General features: G+C 42.6%; 2 long non-coding RNA genes across 3 annotated transcripts; both read right to left on the bottom strand.

The window, feature by feature from the left end:
• Positions 1–2894: 2894 nt before the first annotated feature.
• On the bottom strand, positions 2895–26771 carry LOC112819379 (uncharacterized). 2 transcript variants are annotated; one of them, XR_003206836.2, is made up of 3 exons: positions 25369–26771; positions 23605–23761; positions 2895–5218 (listed from the first exon to the last, which is right to left on the bottom strand). It is a non-coding gene; the product is annotated as an uncharacterized lncRNA (long non-coding RNA). The 2 variants fall into 2 exon arrangements; XR_012378630.1 differs by lacking the exons at positions 23605–23761; positions 25369–26771 and adding exons at positions 7574–8503; positions 10220–11459.
• Positions 12636–19847, bottom strand: LOC141373016 (uncharacterized). The gene is made up of 2 exons (XR_012378631.1): positions 14681–19847; positions 12636–13585 (listed from the first exon to the last, which is right to left on the bottom strand). It is a non-coding gene; the product is annotated as an uncharacterized lncRNA (long non-coding RNA).
• Positions 26772–27661: the final 890 nt, after the last annotated feature.

A 27661-nucleotide genomic window follows, 5' to 3' on the forward strand; every position in this document is an offset into this window, starting at 1 on the left:
GAAGCAGCTGATGAATAAGTAAGCAAATAGATCATTGTGGGATTACCTGATGGTGTGACCCCAGGGGGAGAGTCTACTGCAGTAAGAGAGGTCCAGGAAGACACCTCTGAGAAGTGACATTTGATCTTACTTCAGGACGGACACTGGCCAGTGTGACAAGCCCCTTTCACAGATCACATCAATTTCGTTTCCAGCCCTACACCAATTTTTCCTGTTTCCTCCCAGTTTGTGAAGATCATGGACCCCTCTACGGTTTTCTCACGAAATGGAATGGATATAGATGAAAAGCGAAAGGGGTTTCCACTGCACACTCGAGAAATAGTGGGAAATAGAATTAACACCATCAGTCAGTATAAGGCGGCCACAGGGTGCCTGAATGACCCACTCCTGAGTGTGGTTTTAATCATCGACAAGGTTCTGTGCTCCTCTAGCAGTCCTGGGTGTGGGGATCGGTGGAGCCTGCACCCCAAGTCCTGAGGACAGGCAGCTCTCACTGGGCTTAGCTGACCACAGTATTTTCTCAGTGCAACTTTGAGCTCATGTTTATGCCAAAGTCGGCCTGAAAGGCAGTTGTCTGAACCCATCATGTTCCCAGCATCATTCCTAGCCTCTGGTGGCCGCTGGTCCCACTGACCGATCGGTTCTTGTAATTAGATTACTCCTGCATTCAGTGTCTATTCCCCTTGCTGGCAGTGTCACACTGTGATTTCTGATCCCGCTGTCCTTGACCAATCAGACTAATGAAGCCTCTCTCTTCCAAACATGAGCCACAAGTCACTGTCAGCATCAAGCTAGTCGGGGTGTTTTCTGTATCCTTCTTGCTTTCCAAACTCCAGGTCAGGATCCCTGCACTCCTCTCCATATTCTGCAACATGTGATTTTTGGAAATGTAACCCAAAAAAAGTCTGAATAGAGCCCAGCAAGAGCCAAAGGAAATGGAATAATGAACTATTCAGTCTAGGTCTGTTATGTGCCCAAATGTGGTTTTGCCTTCTACAGTATTTAGATCATACTGTTGACTCATGTTCCATAAGAACAGACTCGATTTATCCATGTGGCCTCTTCTACTCCCCACTGACCTGCATACTCATCCTTCCTCCCTTTCCCTCCAGGAAACTTTTGCCCAAAGCCAGTTTTTATAATGGCACATTTGATTGGACTATTGTTTACAGTTAATTCACCCAATTGTGCTTTATTAACTCTCCTTTGCTTGCTTTCAGATGCTTTTCTTCTACTTGTCAAGATAAGTAAGACAGTTTTCGTTCCTTTGTTACATAGTAAAATGTTGTTATTCGCCATATCGTTTGGATCCTCAATAGATCTTTTTTCGGGTATTCTTACCACCGGACATCCTGGCAATGTCGGTAACGATACCAAACTTGTAAATAGCACTTACTATATTCCAGGCACTGTTCTAAGGACTTTACATTCATTAACTCATCAAATCCCCTAAACTCTAACAAGTAGGTATTATTATAACACTTTACAGGGGCGCCTAGGTGGCTCAGTCGGTTAAGCATCTGCCTTCGGCTCAGGTCATGATCTCAGGATCCTCGGATCCAGCCCCGCAACAGTCTCCCTGCTCACAGGGAGTCTGCTTCTCCCTCTGCCTCCTCCCCCCTGCTCATGCTCTGTCTCTGTCTCTGTCTCTCTCTCTCTCAAGTAAATAAATAAAATCTTTTAAAAAATAAAATAACACTTTACAGATGAAGAAACTGAATCACAGAGAAGTTAAGGAACTCAATGTCACACAACTAATAATACAGAACCCATAGCATTTGCTCCTTGGCACTCAAATTTAACAGTAAAATTTCACAGTGTTTTTGTTCATGTTTAATTATCACCAAATTCTTATCTGTCTCTTTTCTAAACCAGGAGAAAAAGATCAGACCGAAATAATCATGAATATCATCAAACTGGGACCAGTCATCCCCTTAGAACTGAGTGATTACATTGAATTTTTTGTACCTCTTGTCTCCCAAGAGGACAAGTAGTTCCCTTCTAGAGAAATGACTCAGATACATTGGCTTGTCCAGGCCACTGGGCTGTGATTGAACTCATCAACACTTAGGGGACTTTTTTTCTTTTTTTTTTGGTCCAAGTTCTATCACTTGGCACATCCAGCTTCCCACAATCTGTCTCCAGCTTCCCTCCTCCTAGTCCCACCTCTTGCTCCTCCCCCACCATGTCCCCCCTCCGGTGGGCTCCTGCTCACACCTGTGTTCGTGCCATTAGCCCAGAGTGCTTGACCCATCCCCCACCAATTTTTCCCTCACTTTTAGTTAATTGGTATTTTTCTCAAAATTATATAAGTAATTAAAAAATAGTTCTATAAATCTTATAGTAAAGAAAGACAGTCGTTCCCTGCCTCATTTTTCCCGACCCCCAAGTCTTAACTATTTTCAACTCTTTTTTTTCCTTTTTTTAAAAAAGATTTTATTTATTTTTCAAGATTTTTATTTATCAGCAAGAGAGGGAACACAAGCAGAGGGAGTGGGAGAGGGAGAAGCGGGCGGAGCAGGGAGCCCGATGTGGGACTCGATCCCAGGACCCTGGGATCATGACCTGAGCTGAAGGCAGACGCTTAACGACTGAGCCACCCAGGCGCCCTCCTTATTTTTTTTTTAATGTATTTATTTGCCAGAGAGAGAAAGAGAGCACAAGCAGGGGAAGCGGCAGGCAGAGGGAGAAGCAGACTCCCCGCTGAGCAAGGAGCCCGATGCAGGACTCGATCCCAGGACCCTGGGATCATGACCTGAGCCGAAGACAGATGCTTAATCCAGGTGTCCCTACTTTCAACTCTTTTAACTGTGTCTTTTCTATATTTTTTAACAATGTTTGTTAAATGGGTTAAGATTATGTTCATTTGCAAGTAATAGAAAACCTTTCTAGAGTGACTTAAACAAGCAAGGAGTTTATTTCATATAAAAAGAAGCCCACACATAGACATTCTAAGGCAGGCATGAGTCTCAACAGGGTCTTCAGAAACCAGGCTCTTTCCACCTTTCTATTCCACCATCGTTGCTTATGGCATCCATCCACATCATCACAAGATGGTGGCTCTTACCTCCAGGTATTATGTCCACATTCCAGGAGAAAAAGAATAGGGAAGGACAAAGATATCTTTCCTAGTAAGACTTTGCCTTTTATTTGAAAAGGAATATCCTCTGCAAGAACGTCTGCCTGTGTCTTCTCTAGTCTTTTCAAAGTTATCTGTTGGGGGCAGGGGAGGGGGGAGGGGGGAGGTTTTACTGCTTCTCAAAGTATTTATTTCCTCCAAATTCCTTTTTCTATTTGTCTTTGTTGTTTGTCTGTTATTAAGCTGTCTTTAATGTTGGAAACTTTCCCCTAAGTCTCATGATCTTTGTCTGCTCGTTCATATTTAAAGAGTAAATTTCAGATAAAGTGGTTGAAATTTCTGTGTGCATGGCAGGGCTTGTGGACAAGGGGCTTCACGGCAAGGAAATTGGGATGTAGTTTTCAGTGGACACACAGTTGTTAGTATCAGAAGGCCTTTTCTCCTGGGCTGCTCAGTTTCCCCAGAAGAGAACTCTAATATTCTGCTTGGGGTGTGTGAGCGTGGCTGCCGACATCCTGAACAGGACTGGGGAAGGTTCTAGGGTGTCTCACCATCCAGCAGCCTTAACTGCCTTAACTGCTCCAGGCCTTTTAGCCTCCAGCCTTAACTGTGCCTGGCGCCCCTGAGTCCAGAGCATGGGTAGTCGGGATACCGTCACGGAGTAACCATATGGTCTTTTGCTAGGGCAGAGGAGGAGTAGTTGCCTAATGGGATGGGATGGGGAGGAGCCCTAACCACTTCTCCTGCAGACCTTCAACCTGTCCTCCCACCCCAGCTGCACCTGCATCTTCAGAGATTCCTGTAGCTCCAGATACTGAGCCGTTCTGGGGGCTGCGGCACAGAGCAGGAGCCTCCTCCCCTCCTCCCTCCCTGCCTGCTTCTCTTTCCGGTGTACCTGCTCGGTTTGGTCAGTTCTCACTCATTCAGATGTTATTTGGCCTCCAGAACAGATCCCGTTTATCTCTACCCCCGACTTATCATTTATAATTTAAAAACAAATTTTAAATCACTACATGGTCGTTTGAATGGGGATGCCAGAGGACGCACAGGTCAATCCACCACGTTTATCCAGAAGTCAGTTTTTGGGTATCAGAATTCAGAGTCATCCTTCAAGGCCGAGTGCAAATGTCTGCTCTTCTGCAAAGCTGTCCCCATTTCCTCTCCACGTTCTCCACCCTATAAGTTAATGTCTTCCTTTCCGCAGTGCTCAGTACACACTTCCATCACCCTTCTTATCACGCCATGTCACAATAAGGGCTCCCCACGGCTTTCCTCTGGCTAGACAGCGAGCCCTACAAAGGCAGAAATGGTTTAATGTTCATCTTTGTATTCCTACTTCCTGGCTCTCTGCTCACCCAAGTAAGTTCTTTACATTTTTGGACAGATTTAATGAAGCCTGATATTAAAAATAGTGGATTAGGAGACAGGCCTTCACTAAGCCAATCTGAGCTATAGTGCTGAAATAGCTATCACCTTATGTGTATGTCTGAGTCAGCTGGGGCTGCTACAACAAAATACCATGGACCGTGTAGACATAGAACTTTATGTCTCACAGTTCTGGACTCTGGAAGCCCAAGATCAAGGGGCCCGCAGACTCAGCTCCTGGTGAGAGTCATCTTCCTGGTTTGCAGCCACCTTCCCACTGTGCGCTCACATGGGGCGAGGAACTAGAGCAAGCTCTGGTCTCATGGTCTCATCCCCTCCATTTAAGGGCCCTAATCCCATCACTGGGGGCCGCACTCTCATGACTTCATCTAAACCTAATTACCCCCCAAAGTCCTCACCTCCAAATACGACTATATTGGAGGTCAGGCCTTCAACATATGAATTTGGAGGGGGGCAAGCGCTTGGAGGAGGATGCAAATTTTCAGTGCATCATAGTATATTTTGCTGATTGAAAGACAGCGCTCAATACCTGGTGGTGATTTTTATTGTCACTGTCTCTAAATGGCGAGAAAATTCACATCTCACTTTAGAGGACAAGCAATATGCTTACCGGGCAAGGGAAGTCCAAGATTAGGAAGACATGGTAGATAGCTGTGAGCCAGACTTACCTACAGAGTGGGAAATATTCTGATGTTAAAGGCAGCTCAGCAACTGAGATGACCAGTCATTTTTATTTTTCAATGGCTTTCTATGCTGTTAAGCAAAAACTGTGTTCACTCTTAATCAGTAAGTTTGCATTTTGCCTACAGTACAGTCTTCATTAAAAATGGTAGCAAGCCTTCCTTAAAATTCTTACCAGTTAGTGACTCTGGTTGTGAGAAATCTTCACATACCTATGCTATGGGTGCCCTTATTTTACAGAAGAAGAAATACATGTGAAAGGCAAAAATGATATATATGTAGGTGACTAAGATGGACATAAATACACGTAGCTTGCCTCTCAATTTAAATTCCTTCCTCAAGGTGGCACTGGGATATGAGTGTATTCCAGGATCTACGTCTCCTGTATTTAATAATAGTATTCAGAAGTACTGTTAAAGACAACAGGACCCAAATTGGAGTCACATATGCTAACTCGCACATCACCAACGTGGGAGTAAATGACAGTTTCGGCTCTCATAGAAATGGACTTTTAAACTAGTCATCAGGAATTGCTGGATTGACATTAGTTAGGTAATCTGCTGGATTACCCTTCCATCCCCTAAAGGAAAGTAACCTCACAATAACCAATCTGCTTTTTTGCCTAGTACCACCTCCTTGTTCCTACTCCCTTCTGCCTATAAAATCTCTTGCCTTGTACAGCTCTTCAGAGCACCTATCTGCTAGATTAGATGCTGCCTTATCCATGAATTACTGACTAAAGCTGATAAGATCTTTAAATTTTACTCAGTTGAATTTTGTTTTCTGACAGTACTTAACCAGTAAACTGAATTACCACATTTCATTTGTGGGTGATGAGGAGCAGAACTAATATCCTCTGATTAAATATTGTGTTTATTCCTAAAAACCACCCAGAAAAACTGTATGAATTGATGTAGGAACCACTGATTCCAGTCTTAAATCCCACAATACTCTCACTTGTTTCCATTATAAATGAGCTCACATAGCTAAATAAAAAAAAGGAAGAACTAACTCACAGAGACTGTAGCCCATCCACAGAACTTTCTCTGCATACAACAAAGCCACTGATGTCTGGCTGCTACCCAAAGTTCTCTCTGAGAATAATGCTTGGGTTTCTGCTGGAGATCCCTCTCCCTCATGCTTCCTGCTTTGAACACACAGAAACCTGGACATTAGAAGAAAAACAAGGAAGGAACCTGCACAAAGAGACAGAGCTCAGGTTGTAAATGGGGAAATAGAGGGACAGGCAAATGCCCTTTGGCAAGCACCTAGCATCTGGAGCTACTGTGGGGATGGAGAGCCAGCGCTGACTGTGACCATGACCATGACCACACTTAGAGCACAGCCTGGCCCACAGAGAGTAACCACAGCTCTTACTTCATCAAGAAAAACATTTAGCCCAGAAAGGAGAAGAGTGCTTAAAGCAATGATGACCCCACACAAACAACAACAAAAGACTTGAAGAATCTAAAAAGAACCCTCCATCTCAAAAATAAAGATAATAACTCATTTTGAGATGACAAAGGTGGGACTTTCCATGCCCAATTTGGGGCTCAAACTCATGACCCTGAGATCAAGAGTCACAGGCTCTACCAACTCAGCCAGCCAGGAGCCCCAGATGGCAAGTGAATTTAAAGAGAAGTCAAAGTGTTCTAAAGTCACTGTCTTTTCAAGAGTAGGAAAGAGATATTTATTAACTTTATATATTGTTAGAAATATTAAAATAAGAAGTATGTATACATATATAATTAGAATGCATAATTTCCAAACCAGTATAGGAACAAGAGAGAAACTGTTAAAAGAGAGAGAGAAAAGAAAGAAGAAAAGGAAAGAAAAATATATCTTTTACTTCAACAAAATAGGGTAAAGAAAAAATAAGAACCAAAGAAAAACATAGTAGTTACAAAATGCAATGATAGAAGTCTAAATATATAGTAACTACAATAAATATAAATGCCTTTGATTAACCAATTAAAAGACAAACTCCCAGATTTATTTCTTTATTTTTTGACTATCTAGTCTTTCACTGAAAATTTTGACATTAGGGGTGCCTGGATGGCTCAGTCATTAAGTGTCTGCCTTCGGCTCCGGTCATGAGCCCAGGGTCCTGGAATCGAGCCCTGAGTCACACCCTGCTCCTCAGGAAGCCTGCTTCTCCCTCTCCTACTTCCCCTGCTTGTGTTCCCTCTCTCATTGTCTTTCTCTCTATCAAATAAATCAATAAATCTTTTTATAAAAATTTAATGTTAAGGGGTGCCTGGGTGGCTCAGTCAGTTGAGCATCCAACTCTTGATCTTGGCTCAGGTCTTGAACTCATGGTGGTGAGTTCAAGCCCTGCATTGGGCTCCATGCTAGGTGTGGAGCCTACTTTAAAAAAAAAAAAAAGAAAGAAAGAAAGTGACATTAAAAGGTTGAAAATGGGGACACCTGGGTGACTCAGTCAGTTGAGCATCTGCCTTTGGCTCTTGTCATGATCCTAGGATTCTGGGATTGAGTCCTGTGTTGGGCTCCTTGCTCAGCAGGGAGTCTGCTTCTCCCTCTGCCTGCTGCTCCCCTTGCTTGTGCTCTCTCACTCACTCTCTTTCTCTGACAAATAAATAAAGTCTTTTTAAAAAGTTGAAAACAAAGCCAATTTAGTAGTATTTAGTCAAATAAAATTAAAGAAAAATATATTCATGAAGATACAGACATTACTTAATAATTAAAGGGGAAAATAACCAATAAGATATAAAATCATTAATTTGCTTCACCTAACAAAATTCCCTTCAAATATCATGCCAAAAATTACCAGAATTAGAAAGAGAAATTGACAAATCCACAACCATAATGAGGTTTCTTTTTAAACATATTGCCATCAGAAACTGTTACATCAAGCATAATAAGAGCACAAATGATTCAAGCAATGCAATCAGATTGATATACATCCCAGTAAACAGATAATATACAATATTTTATGAAAACAAAGCAATTCTCAACACACTCCAAAATATTTGTACCATGAAAACCAGGTTCTGTGATCATAATGCAATACAATTGGAACCAATACATTTTTTAATCAAAAAACAAAAATATCCTTGGAAATTAGAGAGCAGATTTCTTTAAAAAATCTTGGAAAAGGAAAAACTCACATGAAAGTTCCCAAGTACTTAGAATGAACAACAAAAGAACTACCCATCAACACTTATTGGATGTAGCTAAAACAGGAAGCATATTTAAAAAAAAATGCACAAATTAATGAGATAAATATTCAGGTCAAGAAGCTAAAACCTATAAATACGGAGAACAAACCAGTGGTCGACAGAGAAGAGGTGAGTGAGGGGAGGGGCAAAATGGGTGAATTGGAGTGGAAGATACAGGCTCCCAGTTATGGAATGAAAAAGTCACAGGAATAAAAGACACAACATGGGGGATATAGTTAATGATATTGTAACACCAGTGCATGGGGACAGATGGTAGCTATCCACACTTGTGGTGAGCACGACACAATGTATAAACTTGTTGAATCACTGTGTCATACACCTGGAACTAATGTAACATTTCATGTTCACTATACTCAAAAATAAATATTAAATCAATGAAAAAAACTAGAATATATAAATACAGAGAGCTCATGAAATTAAAAACTAAATACATTCAGCATATTGTATATTAATTATACCTCAATAAAATGGTTTTTGAAAGTTTATCAAAAGAATTGATAAAAAAATCAATGAATCAGAAAGAGAGCCCAGAAATTGACCCGTATATATGTGGTAACTTGGGATATGATAGGATGGCTGTACCAACCAGTGGAGAACTGATGAGTCACCCAATAAATAGTATTAGGGCAGTTGACTTTTCATATTGAAAAGTTAAAGTAGTACACTCATTGTGATGAGCACTGAGTCATGCAAAGAATTGTTGGATCACTACACCATACACCTGACATTAACACTCTATGTTAATTATACTTCAATAAAAACAAGAAAAGTTAAATTAGATTCATACCCCCAAAATCAACATCAGATTGATCAAAGATCCAAACGGGAAAGAAGAAAAATATCTTAAAATTATTAGTAAAAAAGTATAAGAATATATTTGTGACTTCAGGGTAGTAAGGTTCTCTTAACCGTGACACCAAAAGCATGAGTGATAAGGGAGAATGTTTAATTCTGTCAAATGCAAAACTTCCAATTTTTCGAAAGATGCCATAAACAGAATTAAGAGAGAAGTCACGGACTGGAGAAAGTCTTTGCCCTACATAGAACAAACTAAGAATTCATATCCAAATATATACTTTTTTACAACTTACAAATCAATAAGAAAACAGCAAACACCCAATAAAAACATGCACAGGTGATGACTATATAGTTCTCAGAGGAAAGAATGCAAACAGCCAATACACTAATTGGAAAAAAATTTTAATGGGAAAAAAAAGCTCAACTCCACTGGTAATGAGAAAAGTCTAAATCGGGGTGCCTGGGTGGCTCAGTGGTTTAAGTGTCTGCCTTCGGCTCAGGTCATGATCCCAGAGTCCTGGGATCAAGCTTCACATCAGGCTCCCTGCTCAGCAGGGAGTCTGCTTCTCCCTCTGCCTGCCGCTCCCCCTGCTTGTGGTCTCTCTCACTCTCTCAAATAAGTAAATAAAATCTTTAAAAAAAAAAAAAAACCCTCCAAAATCAAGGCAGAGATAGCACTTTTCACCCATAAAAGACTAGCAAAAAATTCAGATGTAAAAGTATCAAGAGTAGGCAAGGACGGCTTTGGAGAGCAAGTTGGCACACACTATCTAATAAAATTGAAAATGTTTTTATCTTACAACCAGCAGTTTTACTGGGGAGGGGGCAGTGATGGCAGTCCAGGAAGTTTGCCCCATCTGTGTTCCCTGAAAGATCTAGACTGTCTGCCCAAGCTCCAAATTACACGCAAACTCTCGTGCCACCTCAGCACCTCTCGTGCTAAGGAAGGAGAGGGGGCCCGCATGGGGTCACACAGGAAAGGAGGAAAGCACAAACCCTCTTTGTCATCGTTCCAACAGCTGCTGCTTGCTCCGCCCTATCACCTCTTTGGAAGCTGGACACCACGTCTTTCTACCTTCCTGCCACGCTCTGCCCCTCTGCCTGCCTGGGCCTGCTCACTCCGAGTTCCTCACTGGCCACCATGCCGGCTCGGCCCCATCAGACGATGATCAGACTGAGCACAAGATGTTCACAACAGGGGGGCGCCTGGGTGGCTCAGTCGGTTGAGCATCCAACTCTCGGGTTTCGGCTCAGGTCATGATCTCATGGGTCGTGGGATCGAGCCCCGAATAGGGAAATCCACGCTCAGCAGGAGGTCTGCTTGAAGATTCTCCCCCACTGCCCTTCCCTGCCCCACTCACATTCTCTCTCTCTCAAATAAATAAATAAATTTTAAAAGATAAAAAAAGATGTTAACAACAGGCCTGGCAGCATGTCTGGTCTGGTGAAACTCGGGGAGATAGTCTTCATCCTCACCCGCAGAACTAAACAGCCTTCCCACAGAAAAATAAACAATCTAACTTTTCCATTTGTAGAAAACAACGAAGAAGCTCTATGAGTCTGTGGAGCATGCCGGTCTCATGTGAAAATTACCTCCCTGACGCACCCGCATTGCAGCCCAGGGTTGGAGACGTTCCCGAGTCAACGAGGTGGGCTGGTGCCAGCCTACCCACACGTGTCACCAGATAGTCCTTGGCGTGGCCTGATGTGGGCGAGGGTTGGAGCAGAGCCCACAGCCCTGACCTCACCCGTGCCCCGCCCTGGCCCCTGGAGCCAACCAGCCCCAGACAGCCCCCTATTTCAAGGGGTGGGGGCGACACTTGCACCATCCCGTACTTCATGACACAGACTGACAACCATTCGTGTGCACCCAGCACTGCCTTGTCTTTCAGGGTTTGTTTGACAGTTACTGATTGATATTCTATCAATAAAAGTATATACACAAACAGGCTCATTACCTATGTATCCATTACCACAGGCTAACCCAGAGTCAAGGTTCTGGAGGAAAAAGAAGCTGGCAATTTTCCCACTTTCCTGCAGTTCTTTTTCTCTATTTGGTTTTCCTTTGGGACTTGCAGGATGAGAGGATTCCAGAAGGCAAACCAAAGGGTTCTGATTTAGGGTAGTATAACTGGTTCCCAGTAATGGAAGGGTTCATGCGCTGGCCTTGACTTTCAGCTGAGACAGCAGCCCCACATCACAGAAGCCCAGGGATGGCTGGCGTTTCCGGGGGTGTTGCTCCGCTCCCACACCCCCACCTTGCTCCAGGGCACTTTCCACCTGGGGAGCAGAACCAATGTGCCTCCAGCTGTAGGACTCACCTGTCCTTAAAATGACCCGCATTCCTGCTTCACTCTAGCGATGGCGCCAAGCTCTCTGTCCGTCAAATCCCCGCTCAGCCGACCTGCCAGTAATTCAGTTCTTTTTTTTTTTTAGAGATTTTATTTATTTATTTGACAGAGAGAGAGACACAGCGAGAGAGGGAACACAAGCAGGGGGGAGTGGGAGAGGGAGAAGCAGACTCCCCGATGAACAGGGAACCTGATGCGGGGCTCAGTCCCAGGACCCTGGGATCATGACCTGAGCCGAAGGCAGACGCTTAACGACTGAGCCACCCAGGCGCCCCTGCAGTTCTTATTTTAGTCTGAACCTCCGGGCACTGCCAGCTCAGGCTCAAGCGTGAGCAGGCAGGACTGCCAGATCGAGGGCCTCCAGGAGTATACAGCTTGCCTGGTACAAATATGAGAGCCCTCCTGTGGGTGGACAAGACTCAGGGCCACCCCACAGAGTGGCTGAGCTCAGCCCCACTCACCCCTCGGCTGGGCAGCTTTGGGCTGGGCAGAAACATCACCATTCTCCAGGACTCTGGCCAGAGTCCCTTCCTTGGCTTGAAAACTGTCTAGCAGCCCCATTTTTCCTGACCTTCTTATCATTACCATCCTTCTCTCCAGAAGCCATATTAGGCATTTGTGTCCTAACCACCCCCTTGCATAAAATGTTAATGCCACGGATATACTGATATACGGTGGATTGAGGCTGTTTGGAATTCCACAGACCACTGCAATATCTAAGATGGGTTTTTTTTGCCTCCCCAAAACAGTATTTGTGATAGCCTACCCCTCCCATCCCCCACCAGTGAGAATGCATGCATTAGCTGTGACTGCAGTAGGGTCCACCCTCTGTCACCAGAGAAATCCACCTGTCCAGGGAGGGTAGAACCAACTCGTGACCAGCACTAAAATGACCGGTTCCTCACACCAGTCCCAGGCACCCCGCCTCCTCCAGGCAGCCCCGGACAGGGCACAGACCCTCATCCCTTGTCCTGTGCTCACGTTTCCTGTGCCCTCACTAACCTCCATTCTTCACCCAGTCTCCTTTTCTTTCTATGTGCTGCTTCCTGGTGTGCTGGAGAGAGATTCAGCCCACAAGGGAATTTCATAATCCTTGAATACTCGGTAAAGCAAAAACTCCTAAGTCTCTAAGTTGGCAAATTGATAAAGTAGCAAATGTATTCATTTATTTATGTATTGGTTCAGTTAATCAAGTAACATAAGGAGGTGGATGGAAAAGAAGCAGCCGTGAAGCACAGGACGGAGAGGGCAAGGGATGCACAGTGACTTCCAGAAAGAGCTGATGCTCACCCAGTCCTTGAGGAGCAAACACTACCTGGTTTGGAGAGTTGGAGGGACCTCTGGGCAAAGACCAGGAGGACAGATGGAGCATGACCGACAAGCTTGGGAAACTGTGCCAGAGTTGAGTGTGGAGGGCAGGCAGAGAACATGGAGCCCCAGGTGAGCGAGGAAGGCAGAGAAGGAGCTGAGAGAGGTGGTGTCAAGTCAGCGTGGGCCAAGTCAGTGTGTGCTCTTGCATGAATATAGAAAAGATACGTGTGGCCCCTGGGGAGAAGTGACATCCTGGACTGTGCCCACACAGGGGATGGTGGGAGTTGAGGAGGGTCTACTACAGGTTGGAGAGAGGTGGGGGGAGAGAAAGAGAGGAAGGGAGGGAAAGAGATGGCCCATCAGGTTCAGATGGAGCTGGATGGGCTGAACAGGAGAGAACTAGAATCATAATCCACACAAGATGAAGGCTGAGGTTCTAGGCATAAGCACTGTCTAATTTTAATTACTTCTGGAAGTCACAAAGGCATATGCAGGCTTGAAACTAAAAGATGAAGCCACCAAGAATTAAGAAGCGAAGACATGACTACTCTAGCCAAAGGTCTAAGTTGAATCTAAAACATCTAGTATCTAAGCAGCGACCATGCAGGAAATTGTCAGAATTCAGATGGACAATCCAACCTCAAGACTGCAAGACAACCAGCAGCACGAAGTCTCCTCATTATACACAGGATTGTCCAAAAGCCTGTGACAGGGTCAGCCTACAGCCAGGAGCCAGGCGGATGCAGATTCCCAGGTTAAGAAGGGAGCTGGGCCGAACCCTGTTATCAGGAGAGAAAAATATCAGTGCAGACAGAACTTACTTCTGACCTGAACACACTCATTCCATGTTCATGACCTGAACGTGTCCATTCCAAAGCATATAAATCCTTCCCAACAGTTCTCTAACTCTAGAGTTACCACTAAAGGATCCCAACTAATGAGATATTGACTAAGGGAATTGATTTTAATTTAAGAAGTGCAATTGTGCTGAAAGAAAGTCCACCCCAGCTGAGGTAGTGAGAAAGAACACAGTTTGCAGTAGATAAGAAGGAAAATGCAACCGCTTTAGAGTGCGTGCTGATAGTAACAAAGCACAGGCATGCTGTAAACTCTTTTTTGAGTGACCTGAGTAATGGAGAAAAAGGTCACAGATTAACCCTGATTAGCCACATGTAGTACAAATATGGATAAATTTATGGATAAAAACAAGTGATTACAATTAAATTCTTAAAATGTATTTATTTAATTTTTCACAAAAAATAACTCAAAATAGGTCCTAGACCTAAATGTAAGATGCAAAACTACAAAGCTTATAGGAGAAAATACAGAATCAAATGTATGTAACCTTTGATTTGGCAATGACTCTTCCGATACAATACCAGAAGCACAATCCATGAAATAAAAATTAGTTAAGTTATATTTCATTGAAATTTAAAAACATTTGCTCTAGGAAAGACACTGTTCAAAGAATGAGAAGACCAGCCACAGGCTGGGAGAAAATATTTGCAAAACACATATCTGATAAAGAACTTGAACCCAAAATGTATAAAAAACTTTTAAACTCAACAATAACAAAGTGAACAATCCAATTGGAAAACGTGCAAAAGATCTGAACAGACACTTCACTAAAGTAGACATACAGATGGAACATTCCAGATGAGCACATTCTAGTCAAAGAAAAAGTGACATATTCAGTCCAGAGGTAATTCGTTCTGTCTACACTGAGGCTTTTCATTCCTGATGTGGTGATAGCATAGAGAAAGATGCTCAATATCGCTGGTAATTAGGGAATTGAAAATTAAAACCATACAATAATGAGATATCACTACACACTTAATAAAATGGTCAAAATCTGGGGCACCTGGGTGGCTTACTCGGTTCAACGTCTGACTCTTGATTTGGGTTCAGCTTATGTCTTAGGGTCGTGAGATCGAGCCCCGTGCCAGGCTCCATGATGGGTATGGAGCCTGCTTAGGATTCTCTATTTCCCTCTCTCTCTGCCGCTCCTCCACACTCTCTCACTCCCTCTCTAAAAAAAAAAAAAAAAAGAAAGAAAAGAAAGAAAGAAAAATTGGTCAAAATCCAATACACAGACAATACCAAGTGCTGGCGAGGATGTGGAGCAACAGGAATTCTCATTCATTGTTGGTGGGCAGGCAAAATGGAGCAGTGACTTTGGAAGACAATTTGACAGTTTCTGACAAAGCTAAACATAGTCTTACCACAGGATCCAGCAATCACACTCCTAGCTACTTACCTAATTGATTTGAAAACGTGTATCCAGACAAAAGCCTGTAAATGAATGTTTATAGAAGTTCTATGCAACCAAGATGTGCTTCAAAAAATGAGTGTATAAACAAACTTTGGCATCTCCATATGATAGAATATTATTCAGCAGTGAAAACAAATGAGCCATCAAGCCACAGAATGACATAAAGGAAATTTAAATGCATATGGCAAAGTGAAAGAAACCAGGCTGGAAAGGCTACATACTATATGATTCCAATTATATGACATTCTGGAAAAGGCAAATATGTAGAGATAATTCAAAGATTAGTGGTTACCAAGGGTTCGGGTGGAGAGGTGAGGTTGAAAATGTGGTGTACAGGGGATTTTAGGATGGTGAGACTATTTGGCATGATACTATCATGGTGGCTATATGACACTGTGCATTTGTTAAAGTCCAAAACACATTACAGCACAAAGACTGAGACTTAATGCATGCATATTTCAAAAAATTCATTTAGGAAGTCAAAAAAAGCCCAGGAAGGAAGGTAGACTATGACAAAGGATCTCACTGTATGACAAATGTATGACACAATCTCACTGAGGGGTGTTGGGGAAAGGTGCTGAACTAAGTAACTTTGGAAGTGGATGGAGCCTAGAAAATTAAAGGTAGACAGGAACTGCATACAAGCACCATTCTCTAGTTGATAAAATTACTTCCCATGGGTGTACAGCTCAACAGTTACAATGCTGCTATCCTGTATACTGCAACTAAATAATTAAGTAACGACTAGCAGAAGGTCGAGCAGGCACTAATGGAGAAGGAATTTATACCTAAGCAAGAAGGTCAGAATGAGCCACATGGTGATATATTAGAATTGGAAACATCAGTCAGGATGCATGTTTAGCTTAATGGAGGTATAGACGGTTACATGTAGAAATATTTCTAGTGTGAGTCTGGGCAGAAAAATCCGGGCTACACTTTCCAGCCCTTTTTGGTGGATCATCCTCTCTTGGAGGTCACAGCTCCAGGACCCACCTGGGGAGGGAGCCTTTTAAGAAGACCCCAGGCCAGCTTCCTTTTAGCACATTCCACTTCTCGTTCCTACAAACCCACACATTGGCCCCGCCGTGGACTTAGGAACCGCCAAATCAGCCAGCGCCCTCCTCCCTGCTCCCCGACTGGCAGCAACAGCCATGTCCTCTCCCCTTTACACTTCTCTTATAAAGAATTAGATCCTTACTCACGTGTCCCGACTCTCCAGGGGACACATACTGAGTTCTCCAAGGGTCCTCTTGGAGCCCCCTCTTGTGGGTTGAATTGTGTCCCCCAAAAAGTTATATTGAAGCCCTACCCCCGGATACCCGTGAATGTGAGTGTGACCTTAACCAGAAATAGCGTCTTTGTTTCTAGCTTTGGGGGCCTCTCCTGAAACTGACATTTTTAAAAGCTCCATTTTAACATCCTGCTGCATATCATATGCGATTCAACGTGTTCTATTGGCTGGATTTCTTCTCTGCCTCTTAACTCAATCAGAGTATTTGGGCCAGAATACACCACATATTTCTTGCTCCGTGTCATGCTGCCGCCTACTCCCTACCTTCTGCAACTGAAGCCACATAAGCCCCATCAGTAACCACAGCCCCGGCTCCAAACCACACTCCAGAGAAAGGCAGCAAGATCTGAAGAGTTCTGGGGAGATGGCCCATCCGCTCCACATGAAGTTGGTTTTCTCATTCACTCTTGGTATCCTCAGGGTTCTGAAACTGAGATTTAAGACTTCCTATGTCCCACTTCATTCTTCGCTCAGCACCTTTAGAAACAAGATTCCTCCCCCAGCACATTGGCTCTTCTAGCCGAAATGACGGCACTCTTGGCTCTGAACCCCAGCCCCATGAGATCAGGTTTTAACCATCTCTGCTCAATCCTTGACCCGCCCTTGGAAGAGGAAGCCTGGCTATTGGATCCGGTCTGTACCTTCTGCTAAGGAGTAGCATTTGTGCCTCACCTACTTTTCTCCCTTGCCTTCCCATCCGTTGCGGTTGACTTCAGAGAACCACACCAGACCTCCCTCCCACTGGATGGGAAGAGACAAGCATGAAGCCCTAACTGAGCTGCTGACCAAACCACAACTACTCAGAAAACAAGCCTTTGCTTGAAGCTAATACTGCAGATGTCAGAGGGGACAGACAGAAAATACCGGGATCCTTGAAGACCCCGTGAACCGCTGGCTCAACCAGCCCCAAAGTCCACCATGGCCTCAGACTTCTGTTACAAGAGCCATCCGGTGTTCTCATTAGTTAAGCCAGTGTGAGTTGGGATTCTTTTTCCTTGCAACCAAAACACCCTATCTGATCCACCCTCAATTTGGACCAACGATCGGGTTCATGGCTCCACATGCTTGTCACCTGATATTCAACTGAGTGTGCGTGTTTGTCTACACATCTCTATAAACGCCTTGAAAAACCTAAAATGCAAACTGAAACTTCTAACATGATTTGTTTTGTATTTACATACTCTACAATGTGTCAGTAAATTAAAGGGACAGACACAATAAATATTGCAAAATTGCAAGCACACACACGCAGGCACACACAAATATAGCTGACGCAGCATAATCTTAACTAGAGGGGAAAAAAATCAGTGTTTTATGTCATGAACAATGACACTTTACCAAAATTACTAATTAGTAATTCTAGTGCCTTACAAATAAAATACGTTAGCTCTTAACTAGTGAAGTACACAAATGTTAAAATTCAATGTTAAAATTTAATTCTGACCTTGATAAAGAGCAAAGCGGTATTACAGTCAGACCATGGAATAAAAATGTTAACATGTAAAATTCTATTTCACAGTCTAAATCCATGACTTTGGAGACACCCGTTGTCATTTGATTATTTTTAGTTTGCAGTCAGAGTTGGGCGTAACGTAGGGGGTCATAGCATAGCTTAGCTAATAGACATATTTACTTGTATGGAATTTTGGCCATTGTGATAGCCTCAGGGTTGTGTCTGCTTACCACAAGATTTGCTCATTATTTTTATTAGGATCCTAACGGTTATTAAGATAGCTTTTAAAATCCCATCCTAAAACTTTACACCAAAGCATTTAAGTTTTACTGCCAGAGGGGGATGCATTTCACTAGTTAAGAGCTAATGTATTTTATTTGTAAAGCACTAGAATTGCTCCCCACATAGAACTAGAAAGTAGACCATGAAACTGAATCTGAAGTCGCTACACTTTATGTTAATATGGTCATCTCGATATTGAAGCTCTCATGACTTTTCAAGATGGTGATTCCACACTCATGTCACAATTTGGTTTTTAAACAAACGTATTTCAAATGTTCACAGTTGTTAGAGTTCAAAAACTCACATTTAAGGCATATACATTCTTTGGCGGTAGTAAAGTATATACTGTACTTTTGAAGAATTCACAGAAAACATTTGTATAAAGAAAAAAAGGAATTTGACATTTTAACTGAACTTGGCCTCGTGACAATTACAAAAGGCTAAGAAGAGATAATTAAGCCATTTATTATAATCTAAATAAACACCAGTAAGTTTTCGATAAACTCTCTATTGAACAGTCTAAAACATAACACAATGGTGAGCACTATCTCCAAAGAACATTTTAAAATAGTTTACTTAAGTGGAAAATAAAAAACAAGTCTTGGCATTTGCCCAGGACATGCCTTCTCAAATTCTTGTATTTATTTACTAGAACAATATAGTATCTTTCATCCCTCAAGAATGCCAACTTAATGTTAAGAATCTTGAAAATAACCAGAGGCAAGCATACTCTTGATTGTCCTCAAAGATCTCCATAAGAAATTATGTACCCATCCAAATTTAAAGACTAGCCTAAAATAAACAAGTACATTTCAAGAATAACTTCTCTCTTGCTCCCTCCCTCCTTCTCTCCGTCTCTCACACACACAAATACACACACACATACCCTCCGTGCACACACAGAGAAAGAAAAAATACCAAATTGATTATTTGGGTCTGAATGAATAGGCAGTAAGTCACCATTTAGCCTGATGTTTTTAAGCCACAGACCTCTGATCTACAGTTGGTCACTCTCAATTTTTTTCGACAGCAAATTAGTAAGTCATTAATTATTTTTCATTTCAGTTGTAATGCATAAACTTTTAATGTATGCACTGTCTGGGCTATTGGAACATCTGCTTTATGTCTAGGGACAGCAAGGTGACTTCATTGCAGTTGGGCTGATTGACTAGTCATCGAGTAATACGACTTTTAGTTTGGTGAACTAAGCAGAAACGAATTTAGTAGATAAATGAGGCATTTTTAATCCAGTGGAAGTAAAAGGTGAATTGCATTGCCTATGGCAGAAGGAATATATATTTTGCAATATTTTGAGCAAGAGGAATGTTGGGAGAAGCACATCGCCGTAGGGAATGGGGTGCAAGGCTGCCAAGGGAAACAGGCATGGGGGGCAGGGCAAGGTTCGTGCAGGAGGCACCGTTAGGTTCACTGATGTGGTTCCTGTGAATTATATCACTTTCATAATTGAGCTCATATTAAATGACATATTTATTTGGTTTTATAGTTGCATAAGATTCATAAAAGTAGACATTTTTACATAGGTTGGTATTTTTACATATTCATATTAATTTAAGAATCATTTATGTTAGGGGCACCTGAGTGTCTCAGTCAGTTGAGTGCCCAACTCTTGGTTTTGGCTCCGGTCATGATCTCGGGATCAGCGTGGAATCTGCTTGTCCCTCTCTCTCCTCCTCTGCGTCCTCCCCCCACTCTGGCTTGCGCATGCTCAAGTGTGTGCTCTCTCTCTCCCTCTCTCTCATAAATAAATGAATAAATAAATAAATAAATAAATAAATAAATAAAATCTTTTTTAAAAAGAATCATTTAAATTAAAAAAAAAACACCAAACTGAGTCTCCTGAATTCTTTCATTTACACACACACACACACACACACACACACACACACACACACACACAAATGGGTTTTCTTATCAAATCTTACCATTCCTCTGAAATCTTTTTGTCTGACTTCCCAACAAATTGGCAAAGAGGGGACATTTCAGACAGTTGCTAAATCATGACAAAAGCTGGGCCCTGCGACCCACATCTTGTTGACACAAAGCACAGTTTTGCAATGTGTTCTTGAACAGATGGATTTTATCCAATGATATAGTTGCCTACGGCTCTGTGAACACAGGTTTCCTGTGTGATTCTAGCATTATGGCAGCAAAGGAAATAGAAATTATCCTACTGATCCAACATAGCTACTCATTCAACCAATATTTATAAGTGTACAGGGCAGTGTAGTGGGTTCCGGGACACAACGCTGATTTTTAAAACAGCGCCATGAACTGCGCCTTCATGGAGCTGATGGTCTAGTGGAGGAAACCGCTACTAACCAAACGATCATGCCAAGATAGTAAAAACCAATGATGGTACGTGTTCTGAAGCCTCCTACTGCTGTGAGGAAGCTGTGCAGGTTTCATCAACCTAACATTCTATTGACAAAGGGGGCCCTTGCTTTGCCCTGAAAGTGGATGTAGACTAGCCCTCTGGCTCTCAACAAAAGGACACAGCCTGGGAAGTCACACCACTCACACTTTTCATAATCTTCTCTGAAAACCATGCAGCTGCTCAGGAACAGAGCTGACCTGACACTGCAATTTGAAGAAAAAAATTTCCTGTTGATCTACCCAAAGGAGGAAGAGGGAGAGAAGAAGAGGAATGAGAAGAAAGGAAGAAAGAAAGAAAGAAAGGAAAGAAAAGAAAGGAAGAAAGGAAGGAAGGAAGGAAGGAAGGAAGGAAGGAAGGGATGGGAGAGGAGAGGGGAGGGGAGGAGAGAAGAGAAGAAAAAAGAAAAGAAGAGAGAGTTTCCTGGCCGGCTCAGTCAGTAGAGCGCGTGACTCTTGATCTCAGGGTTATAAGTTTGAACCCCACCTTGAGTGTAGAGATTATTTAAATATAAAATCTTAAAAAAAGAAGAGAGAGAGGAGGAAGCAAACAGTGAGACACAAGTTGAACAACACACCCCTCACTCACACCCTCCAATGGCTCTCATCTTATTCAGGGCAAAAACCAATGTCCTTCCTGAAGCCAACAGGCCTACGTGAACGATGCCCCCACCCCTACCCCAACCTCGTTTCCCACTGCTACCTCCTTGCTCTCCAGCCACATTGTTCTCCTGGCCACTCCTGGAACACACCAGAAACTCACTCCCACGCCAAGGTTTTAGTGGGGTGCCCTTCCCACCGGCATCTGTGCCCCTCACCCCTACTTCCTTCAAGTTTTCACTCAAAGGACACCTTCCCAGCGAGGCCCACCATGATCACATTCTTAAATGCACCCTCTTCCCCCACTTTCTTGTTCTATTTCCATAGCATTCTTGCCTTCTAACATATTAAATAATTTAGTTATTTTTTTAAAGATTTATTTATTTATTTATTTGAGAGAGAGAGAGAGACAGAGAGAGCACAAGCAGGGGGAGAGGCAGAGGCAAAGGGAGAGGGAGAAGCAGACTCCCCGCCGAGCTGGGAGCCCAATGCGGGGCTCCATCCCAGGACCTGGAGATCATGACCTGAGTCAAAGGCAGACACCCAAACATCTGAGCCACCCAGGTGCCCAAATTTACTTATTTTTTGTGCTTATTGCCTCCCACCGCTGACCAGCAACTAGAATATAACCTTCTTGAGGGCAGGAATTATTTAATGTTTTGCTCATTGCTCCATCACCAGCAGTAAGAATCATGCCTGGCAATAATAGTCAGTCAAAAAGTACTTCACAAATAAATGAATAAATGAACATCTTGGCAAATTCCTACCACAACATCACAAGGGAACGCTGTCATAATGTTACCCCCATGAATGCCAATGCACAGTTAATAATTGTGTCAAAAGTTTTAAGTAGTTTTTAAATATATACACTGAGCACTTACGATGAGCCAGGCATTGTGCCCAATGCGGCGGGCGAATTATTAATTATTTTAATTCTTGTCCCAACTCTGTCAGAAGGCATCCATACCCTATGTTACAGATGAGAGAATTGACATCTAGGGAGATTGGGTCACTTGCCAGTGGTTACACGGGTGGCAAGAGGAAGAGCCAAGGTTAGAGCAGGATTCAAGTCAGGAACACCTGTATCTGATGCCCAAGCTCTCAACCACTGTTTGTACTGCTCACCTGTTCAGCAAAGAAGGTCTATAGAAGACTAAAATAATGCAGTGTACATGAGCAGCTATCCTGCCGAGTCCAGGAATGATTTTTAGCAGAGCTAGCCCAATCTGGTGATGGCAAGGGATCAGAGCCTGTCACTCACGAATGATCTCCACATGATGTACAGTCGTGCTTCATATAAATGCTTATAAATATTATTTCTTGACTTTTATAAACACTCAGGAGAGAGTTTGGGGCTTTACTCTGACAACTATCTAAGGTTCAAATTGCTACTGTAAAATATGGGAGGGTCCATACCCCTTCATTGTCCGCTGGGTTGAGGTTGGATTTGTAGGATAAACTACAGGGTTTTTCCCACTATGACCCTTTGCACAGGGTCCAGGACGTGGGGGCCTTCTAAGGACACCCATGGCAGCCTCTATGGCAGGTTCTCTGGATCATCAGATGCCAGAGCCAAGGCCAGCCTTCCGATCCCAGGACCTGTGCAGGCCGGTGGGGACCCAAGCTCAGAAGAGCCCCACGCTTTGTTTCATACTCTGCGTCACCTTCTCGAAATTCTTAGCAATTTTGTTTTTGAACTTGTGCTCTGTAAATGAAGTCTAACAAGACAATAGAGGCTAGAATACACAGAGGAGATGTGGCAATACATGTCTGTCATTCCCTGATGTCCCCTTCGCATGTGGCATCTGCCATGCCCCTTGAGCACAGGTTCTCATGGACCCACTGGGATTTCAGTGAGACTCAAAGCCAACACAGGAAACACATTCCTTCTGTGACTGAGAGCTCTGAGAGCCACGCCTTCCATTTGGACTAGAACTTGCTAGAAGACAATGGTCTTCTAAGAAAAACAAAAGGCCGTATTCTTCCTTACTCGTGTTCTATTGTATGAGCCAACTAACTTTGCCGAAATTATGGACCTAGAAGGAAAGGGAAAGATACGGCAATTGTTAGGGAGGAAGCAATATTCTTCTGGTCAAGATTCTTCTGGTTGGACGAAGAATTAAACCGACATGAGACAGATTAACACAAGAAAAACAAAGGTTGATGACACGCGCATGGAGGCCCAAGAATGAAATGGAGACTGAAAGAAGCAACCCAGACCGACGGTTCTGATACTTTTTAGACAGAGATGATAAATCTGTGAGAAATTGACAGGACAAACAAAACAACTTCCAGAGCTTCAGTTAGTCAGGAATTCTCCACAGAATTTGGGCCAGGGTAGCTAATTAGTAGAAAGTCACAAGAATATATACAGCACCTGGGCTCTAAATTTCCCATCCCTGGTGATAGGTTGTCTCTCCCTCCTGGTACAGGGAAGGCGCCTGTCACATGGGAGATTTATTTCCTGCTGTCAGGGGGACAGTAGGGTCTGAGGCCATCTCTCACATACCTTGTATTTAAAACAATCTATATGTCACAGTGGCCCCTCTTGGGGCGGCCTGCCTGTGGTCCCCACACAGTTTGTAGCTCCTTTGCTTACATCCCTCCTGGCTCATCAGTGAGCCTAAGCTGAGCAGCTGAGCAGACAGTGTTGGTAGAACGTGCACCTAGCAGGAGGGGAAATAAAAACAGTTAAGTCAGTTTTGTGTGGTGTCATAGCTGTCCTGGTGAGAGCAAAATACGTGTGCCTGTACAAAATATGTATTATTCTAGGTGATTCCACATACAAGTTAAATGCTTTTATATTTGCACTGAAAACTGGCATTGCACAATACACAGATGAAGAGTAAAAGTCATGCTAATAATCTAAATTTTTAATTATTCTTTCCTTAGAGTGACATTAAATAGCACATGGAAAGACATCATGACAAGTTGGAGAGAAACTATGGAAAACAAGAAAAAGCTTTATATTTCAATAACTTACACAGCACTTTTTTTCTGTTTTTTGAATAAGGGGCAACACATTTTCCTTTTGCACTGGGACCCACAAATTATGTAGCAAGCTCTGGTGTGGACTCATAGGTTTCAGTATATACAGATACAGAAAAAATTGTAGATATAACTGTCTGATATGTATATAGGTATTTTCATATATGTGTGTGCACATATGTGTATATCTAGGTGTGTATACATGAATGTACGTGTGGGTATCTATGTGTGTGTATTTTTGTGTGTGTGTATGCGTATATGTGTGTTTGTGTGTATGTACATGCATATATGTGTATCTGTGTGTATCTATGTTTGTGTGTATATGTGTGTGTGCATCTATGTGTGTGTATATATATGTATGTGTGTGCCTATGTGTGTGTCAGTGTCTGCATGTGTGTGTGTCTACGCATGTGTGTGTTTGTGTGTGTGTGTGTGTGTGTGCACATACTCACATGCATAGTCACATATTCCTTAGCTCTGTCCAACAAAAAGACCTGGGAGCAAGGGCGCTTGAAAAACAATGAGCTCATCTGGCTCCTCAATCTGGTTTCTAAATACCATTCTCCACTAAAAGAACCCAGAACTCTTAGAAGAAATGGCAGATGGGGGGACAAAGAAAGTACTATATGAACTTCGTACATGTTGTGCCAGAAATTAATGATGGGGTGTGTCAAAAGGACATAGAAGTCACCTCGAAGCGGTTCTCACTGACTAAATATGAAACAAATAGACCACTGAATAAAACAGCAATTTATCAGTCCATACTGGTAGAAGTAAATGAGTGAGTAATTCAAAAATTTGATGATAAACATGCTACTCACATGGTCTCAAAGTAACTCCAAAAGTCATGTTAGTTACAAAGGGAACTAGAATGTCTTTATATGACCGACATGACCGCCAGACATTACTGTAATCGAGTGGGCGGAGGCACAACAGCTCGCCGGTCACGGCACAGGCTGAGACCTGTGCTACCTGATAGGAAGCAGTGAAAAGGATCCATATCACTTTTGTGATTATTCCTGCCAAAGATGCATAAACTGAATCTCATGTAAGGACACAGATACACTGAGGGACATTCTACGAAGTAATACCTGTAATCTTAAAAGTATCAAGGTTATGGAAAACAAGAGAAGACTGTAGAACATTACCAGCTTGAAGGATATTAGGAGACATGATAACTAAATACAGTGGTGATTCTGGACTGGATCCCTGTGCTGTAAAGGGCATAATCGGGACAAAGGGTGAAACTTGGATGGTATCTGAGAATCACAGAATAGTCACGTACGGTTGTTCATTTCCTGACTTTGAAGGCTCTCTAGTGGCTATGTAGAAGAATGTCCTTGTTTGCAGGAAATACAGATAAGGTTCTCTGTGGTGATGGGACATCACATGGGCAGCTTACTTTCAAAAGATTCTGAGGAAAAAAACAAAGTTCTTGAAACATAATTGCAACTTTTATGTAAATTTGAGATTGTTTCAAAAGAAAAAGAAAAGGGTTAAAATGAAAAAAAGGTAAAAGATTATCTGTTTTTAAATGAACAAAATAAAAAAAGTCTTGTGCCTTTGGAGGCTTCCTCTAATACTATCTCAACACCCTGAACCCACTCTGCTCTTACATAAATCCTGCGTTTAGGAGAGCGCATGCGAGAGAGAAAAGTGTGGGAATACTGCCACCTACTGGCGGAGAGCAAACACATTTAGGGTAATGGGGGCGCAGAGGGGGAGACCATCTGTCCCCTGCCCTGGGAAGAACAGAGCTTCCTATGGGGACTGACTTTTAAAAGCTGTCGGAGAGCAAGGGAAACGGGTCTTTTAACCTTGAGGCCTGCCCGAGAATTCAATCTGACACTTGGAGCTGGTGGCAGTGGCTTCTTGGGTTTCCGATGAGCCCAGGGCATGCTCCAGAATGAGGAGCTCGAGAGGAAGGGATACATTTACAGGGTATGAAAAAGACACAAAATTTTTCCATTCCCCACCACACCGCCAGCAGCCTTGGAGAAGAGGAATTCTCTGAGAAAGAGAAGAAATGAGAGAACAGGCCCAAGGATAAGATGCCAGGCCAGGACCCAAGGAGAGAGAAGACAGCTAGCAGGATCTAAGCTTGCTCACAGGGCAGTTTTGTGGGAGTGGAGCAGGTGAAGCGTCACACTAGGGCAGGAGAAGGCTGGATCCCAGCCCACACTCACCCTCCTGGCCCAGTCCTTGTGGGGCACAGTCTGACGATCATTTGCAAAGGCCCTGGCTACTGGTAAGAATCTTTGCACATTGAGGAGAACATTTAACCATCTAAAAGTTATTTGTTAATTTTTTGAAATTTTATTTCTACACAATTAGACACAGTCTCACTATAGGATCTAGCAATCATTCTCCTCGGTATTTACCCAAATGAGTTGAATACCTATATTCACACAAAAACCTATGCAAAGATGTATATAGGGGCTTTATTCATGACTGCCAAAACTTACAAGCAACCTAGATCAACTGTGGTCCATCCACACAGTGGAACATTATTCAGCACTTGGAAAGAAATGATCTACCAAGATATGAAAAGACATGGAGGGGCCTTAAATGCCTATTACTAAATGAAAGAAGCCAATGGGAAAAGGCTACATTCTGTAAGATGCCAAGTATATGATATTCTGGAAAAGGCAAAACTATGGAGACAGTAAAAAAATAAAATAAAATAAAATAAAATAAAATAAAATAAAATAAAAATCAGCGGTTGCCAGAGGCTTGTGGGGATGGGAATGACAGGTGGAGCACAGAGGGCTTTCAGGGCAGTGAATCTATTTTGTATGATACTTTAATGATGGACGCATGTCATTGTATATTTATCAAAATCCATAGTGATGAATATACAACACGGAGAGTGAACCCTAATATAAACAACTGAGGACTTTGGGTGATCATGATTTGTCAATATAAGTTCATTGAATATAACAAATATACTTCTCTGGTGAGAAATGTTGATAGTGGGAGAGGCTATAGGAGGTCCAGGGAGTAAATGGGAAATCTCTGTACTTTCTGCTCAGTTTTACTGTTAACCTAAAACTGCTCTAAAACATAAAGCCTAGGGGGGCCTGGGTGGCTCAGTCGGTTAACATCTGACTCTTGATCTCAGCTCAGGTCTTGATCTCGGGGTCATGAGTGCAAGCCCCGTGTTGGGCTCAATGCTGAGCATGGAGCCTATTTAAAAAAATAAAAATAAAATAAAATAAAATAAAATAAAACACAAAATCTATTTTTTTTTAATTCTATCTCTATTTCACCAAAACCATAATGACAGCTGAATATAGCCAAAGTAAAGAGAATAAAGGATACAGTCACCCACATCCTTCTAGCACTGAAAGCACCACAAATTCACGTGTCTGGGTTCAACTTTAACCTTTGAGGAGTTAAAAGGAACCCCTTACAAGTACTCTATTAAAACAAAACTTAAGCATGGATTTCTTCTATTTCCTACCTCTGTAATCAGAAAATATGCAAGAAATCTTATATTGACAGATGGCAACTACACTATCATGGTGAGCACTTCATAATGCATGTAATTGTCAAGCCATGATGTTGTACAGCTAAAA

Source organism: Callorhinus ursinus, unplaced genomic scaffold, assembly GCF_003265705.2.
Source record: "Callorhinus ursinus isolate GAN/ISIS: 27379988/994484 unplaced genomic scaffold, GSC_fseal_2.0 scaffold6, whole genome shotgun sequence".
Lineage (NCBI taxonomy): Eukaryota > Metazoa > Chordata > Mammalia > Carnivora > Otariidae > Callorhinus > Callorhinus ursinus.